This window comes from Ambystoma mexicanum, chromosome 8 (assembly GCF_040938575.1).
Source record: "Ambystoma mexicanum isolate Mex_15411 chromosome 8, UKY_AmexF1_1, whole genome shotgun sequence".
NCBI lineage: Eukaryota > Metazoa > Chordata > Amphibia > Caudata > Ambystomatidae > Ambystoma > Ambystoma mexicanum.
The window spans coordinates 1,247,715,781-1,247,721,780 of NC_090929.1; positions in this window are offsets into that span (position 1 = coordinate 1,247,715,781).

The window sequence follows — 6,000 nt, forward strand, 5'->3', positions numbered from 1 at the left end:
CTGCACAGTCACATTCCGAGAAATCATAATTCAGATGCTTGAATAGAATACCAAGCAGTTATGCCATGCCCATACATTAGGTACATTCTGCATATCCTGCTGCTCGCCTGACTATACAGCGAGTACAGGTTACCTTATTAGGGAAGGCGGGAAGAGAGAGCTGCTCCTACCTTAAGCAAAGAGATGACGGAGAACCACTTGGCCCACTGCTAACTCTTTGCTGGTATCTTCTGCCAGACAATAGTGTTTGGAAAACGTATGCAGAATGCTCCAGGTTGCAGCTCTGCAGATGTCTTTCAGTGGTACTCCAGCGTGAACAGCAACCGAAGCTGCCCTCCCTTTAGTGGAGTGGGCTAGAGGAGGTCTGGTGAGTGGATCGCCTTTAGTCTGGCGGCAGTGAGTGATACAATGGGAAACCCAACGCACCGAACTTTTCTTCAAAATGTGCTGCCCTTTAGTCCAGCCAGCAAATGCGATGAAAAGTCTAGTCAAAGTGCAGAACTCCTTAGTTCTCTGTATGTAGAATTTAAGAACTCTATATCTAGCGAGTGGAATGCTCTTTCCGCATCAGATGTGTGATTCATGAAGAATGTGGGAAGCACTATGCACTCGCTGAGTGTCTTTTCTGACAGTACCTTGGGTAACAATTTAGGATGCGTCTTGATGGTGACGCGGTCCTTAAGAAACAAGGTGAATGGAGTTTCTGAAGAAAGGGCTTGCAATTCGCTAATCCTTCTAGCTGATGTGATGGCCATTAAGAAAGATGATTTCCAGGCTAAAAATGTTATGTCACATCTATGAATCGGCTCGTATGGTGGCTCCATGAGCGCTGCCAGGACTGTGTTCAAGCTCCATGCAGGGACCGGTGTAGGAGTTGGCAGGAAAGTACACATCAAACCTCTCAAGTAAATTTTGATAGCCGGTTTGGTGAGCAAAGATTGTTGACCTGGATTAGTCGTGTATGCCGATATGGCGAGCAAATGCACCTTGATGGATGAAAGGGAGAGCCCTGCCTTAGCTATGTGCAACAGGTACGGTAGTATTTGTTCAACAGATGCAAAGAGAGGGTTCACTGAAGATGTTTCACACCACTTGGTAAAACAAGTCCATTTTCGAATATGAGTGGTCCGTGTGGAAGGTGTCCTAGAGGCCTTGATTAGGTCTCAGCACTCTACAGAAAGATACTGTTAAATAATTTTTGCTGCTCAGGATCCACGCATGGAGTGATAGGCTCGCTGGGTCGTGGTGGAGCACCTTCTGATTCTGCTGCGTTAGAAGGCTCTGATGAACTTTGAGGCGAATCGGGGGCCATAGGGATAGGTGATGCAGAGTTGGATACCAAACCCGACGAGCACAATGGTATCCAGTTATTTTATCGGAAACATTTTCTTGAAATACAATAATGTCGAAAACATTTTGCCGACATTTTTTTTTTCGAATGTATTATTGTTTAGTTTATAGTTTTTTTTGTTGTTTCGTAAGTAAAAAAGGGTTAAAAAAAAACAAAACAGGGGGTTGGGAGAACATTTAAAAATAAAAAAAAAGACATTTGAAATATTTTTTTTATGCCAAATGTTTTAGACATAATGGCATTTGAAAAAATACCATTCGAAAAAATCACTATAAACCGAGCACAATCCCGCACTATCAGGATCATGGAGCAGCCCTGTTCTTTCAGTCTGCGTAGCACTCTCGCTATGAGTGGGATCGGAGGGAAGGCATAAAGGAACTTGCCTATCCAGTCCACTGAGAAGGCGTCTCCCATTGAGAGGTGTTCCGGATACCTGGAGACGAACATGTGAAATTTTTTGTTGGCCTTGGTGGCAAAAAGGTCAATCTGCAGATGTCCCAATCTGTGAAAAACCTGCCCGGCTTCTGCTTCATCCAGCTCCCATTAGTGGGATGCTGAATAATCCCTGCTTAACATGTCTGCCAGGACATTGTCCACTCCCGGTAGGTGCTCTGCCTTGATGTGGACCTTGTGATGTAAAGCCCAGGTCCATAGCTTTTGGGCTTCTTGAGACAACAACTCCGACCTTGTTCCCCCTTGCTTGTTCGTGTAGTGCATCGAGATTGTGTTGTCTGTTTGGACGGTCACCGCCTGCCCCGCCAGTACCAGTAGGAAAGCCTTCAGTGCCCACCGAATTGCCCTGAGCTCCAGCACATTGATGTGCAGTTGAGATTCTTGGGTGGACCAAGTGCCCTTTGTTTATAGATCTGCCAAGTGCGCTCCCCAGCCAGATAGTGACACATCCATCCCGAGGAGAAGGGTTGAAGTTGGAGCTTGGAAAGGCATTCCCTGTAGCAGGTTTTGAGGTATGCCCCACCATAGGAGGGTCTTTTGAAAAGTTGCTGGTAGTTGTATGGTATCCTCCCATTACCCGAGTGCCTGTTTCCATTGGCGGTCCAGGGTCTCTTGGATTGGCCTCATGTGAAGTCTGGAATTTGGTATGAGAAATATGCATGAGGACATCATGCCCAGAAGAGATTTGAGGCAGTGGACCGTGGTCGTCCCGTTGTTTTGAAATCATGAAGTTAGAAGAGTTAGTGCAGATATTCTGTCTGCTGATGGTCTTACTCTGGGTATGTTGGTGTTGAGTTCTGCTCCCACTGTTTTGCTGGGAACGGGGCAGGATTTTTCCTTGTTTATCGAGAAACCTAACTCTTTCAAGAGTTTTACTGTTTTCTCCACTGCGATGCTCACCAACTTGAGTGAGCTCACCCTTATGAGCCCATCCCCATAAATACGGGAAGACTTCTGTTCCTGACCTTCTAAGGTATGCTGCCACTGGTGCCAGGCACTTGGTAAATACTGTTGGTGCTGATTTTAGACCGAATGGGAGGACCCGATATTGAAAATGTGACTCCCCGATGGCGAACCTGAGGAATTGCATGTGGGCAGGATGGTAGTATACTAATTGACCTTTTCACAATTGACCTCGGGAGAATGGAGCTAATTTTGAAGTCAATTAGGACATATATGAAACCCCCCGGGGCTCCCCATCCAATCCAAATCCCCCCGCAAACCCCCACCCAATCCCCTTATATTATTTATAATCCAAAACCAACTCAATACATATATAAAATAACTAAAATAATATAATGGTCAATTGTGCGGAAGGTCAATTAGGACCACTATATTTAGGTCAATTGTGCAAAAGTTCAATTGTAAAAGTTAAATTTGGGTAATACCAGCAGGATGAATGGGAATGTGGAAATAAGCGTCCTCCAAGTCGAGAGTGGCCAGGAAGTCGTGTTGGTTGAGCCACGGGAGAACATTCTGAAGGGATGTCATTTTGAATTTGATGCGCTTGATACACTTGTTGAAAGCTCTCAAATCCAGAATCGGTCTCCACTGAAAACCAGGAAAAACTGGGAGCAGAAGCCTCTTCCCATTTGCTGGTATGGTACTGGCTCTATAGATGCTTTTAGGTGTAGCTTGTGAACCTCTAGCATGACCTGCTTTATTTGATGCACCTTGCGTAGAGCGGGGGCAAGAAATGGAGGATGGTCCGGACCACCTGTAGCACCAACTTGTCTGATGTTATCCTTAGCCAACATTGGTAAAAATGGCTTACTCTCCCTCCCACCGGGGTGCGTCGTGTGAGAGGAGGAGCAGGATTGTCAATTTTGCTTGCTCTCGGTCTTGGCGTGGTTAGAGTCACATTTACCCCTATGGGTGTATCTGTTTGTAGACTGATATCTGTCTTGGAAGGTATTACTCTACTTTTTTGATTGGAGGAGGGCCGGCTGAAACCTCTGTATTTTGAAGACGCACCTTGAAAGGATCGAAAGGATCTACAATCTTCATCTTTGTCCTTAAGGGAACTTATGGCTCGAGCTGTAACTGTGTCAGCCTTTATACCCTTGAGATGGTCGTCAATCTTTTTTCCAAAGAGGTCTTGCCCATCGAAGGGCATATCTAATAGCTGAGCCTGAACCTCAGGTCTAAAGTTCGTAGCCTTCATCCAGGCTTGTCTCCTCAAGACTGTACCATGGGCCATTTGCCTGAAGCCCGACTCCGCTATATCAACAGCCGTGTCGATCATATGGTCGGAGGTAACCTCACCATCCAATATGATTACTTTGGCCTCCTCTTGCAGATCCACAGGTAAGTTCTTGGTCAGCTTGGACATAAAGAGCCAGAGCTCACGGTCTAGCCGTGCAGTCATGGCAAGAGTGTTTCCAGCCCTAATGGTGAGAGAGGCCGACGATACCACCTTCCGGCCCATGGCTACCAATTTACTCCCTTCTTTGTCAGGTGAAGCTGAAAGAGGCGATGATGGATTAGCCAAACTTTTCCTGGCTGCAACCGTTATGACGGAATCCGGTTTGGTATGCCCCCTTAGGCATAATGGTGCTGTGTCCGGTCCCTTATATTTCTTCTCCGGTCTTGAAACGAGGGCCGGTGTGGACAATCGCGTGTCCAAGATCTTCGAACCAGTGTCCCATATCGTGTCCAAAAGGGGAATAGTAGTGACTGTCCTTCTACATTTGTCTCTATGTTCATAGAGCACTGATTTTTTCTCTTCTGATGTAACTTGTAAATTAAAGACGTCTTCCGCATTACCAATTATGGTATGAAAAGACACTAGATTATCGGGTGATGAAGCGTCTCCTGGGGAGTCCTTCTTCTTAGGTTTTTCTACAATGTAATCGTCCCACTCGCTCTGCGTGTCTGGCTCCTGGATAATCTCCCCTTCTTCAGGGTCTGAAAAATCCCTGAAAGGATCTTACTGTCAGTCGGAAATGGATGCGGTGGATGGAACTATCGTGGGGTCCCTTGTGGGTGGTCTTGGTGTAGGTGATGATCTAGGAAGTCTGCTCCTGTTAGGAGAGCTCCTTGGAGACTAATGGGGCAGTGAAAACTGCCTTCGAGGAGATATTTCCATCGGTGTAGAGGAATGATGCCTTTGTCCCTGACGCCTATTAAATCTGTCAATGATCCTCTGCATTGAAAGCATCTGTTCCGGATCATATGTGTCGGTGGGCACCTCTGGGGTGGGATGCCAGGCAGGACTGTTCTCCTTAGGAGTGAGGATCGGTTGCTCAGGAATGAGTTGGGAATCCGAGAAATCCTCCTGTAGGATGATGTCAGGAAGTTATGCCATCTCTCGTAAGAGAGACAGTTGGCATCCTATTGGCAGATTGAAGGCTTCCGGTGTATGGAGGTCTGTGTCCATTGGTTTGAACGGCTCACTTTCCTTGGAAAATGTGTTGAAATATTCGTGGACGGTCCCTTGGACTTATTCTTTTCCGTCGACGAGGAGTCTGCTGTCGACGACGGTGGTTTGGGTGGCTTCATCGACGAGGATGCCATTGACGAGGATTTCGTGGAGGACAAAGGTTTCGTGAACAGGTGGTGCTCCTTCTCCATCGACGATAGCTTTGTTGACGAGTGGTGAGATTCTTTTGTCGACGATTGCTTAGATGTGGTCGATTTCGACGACGATGACTTAGCCGTGGACAATGAGGTTTGGAGCGTCGTCGTTGATGTCTTGAGTTTCGTCAACGGCTTGCTCGTCGACGGGACTGTATCGCTGGTGCCGCTCATAAATGGCGTTTTCGATGACAATTGCTCCCCCCCGGAATTTTTGAAAACGTCTCTTTACCTTTGGAGGAGATTTTCACATCAGGGTGCTTTTTCTTTTGGCCTCCAGGACCAGGGGAAGGTATAAATTCTGCCTTTTTCTTGATCCTATGTCAAGGGGAGGAGCTTCTTTCCACAGAGGAGGCCCTTCTTTTTGAAGTTTGCCTCTCTGAAGGCTTCATAGACAGTACAGGGGCTGTCTTAGATGACTCTTCATCAGAAGAGTGTCCTCTAGATTCCAAATGTAGGAGGAGTCTTCTATGCCTGTCCTGGAGAGTTTTGTTAGAATAGTCTTACAAATATCACACTTGTGAATGTCATGTGGATAGAGACAGTATATGCACTGCTCGTGAGGGTCTTTCATGTAAACCAGTTTTTTCTTGCATCTCACACAGTCCCTGAAAAGGGAA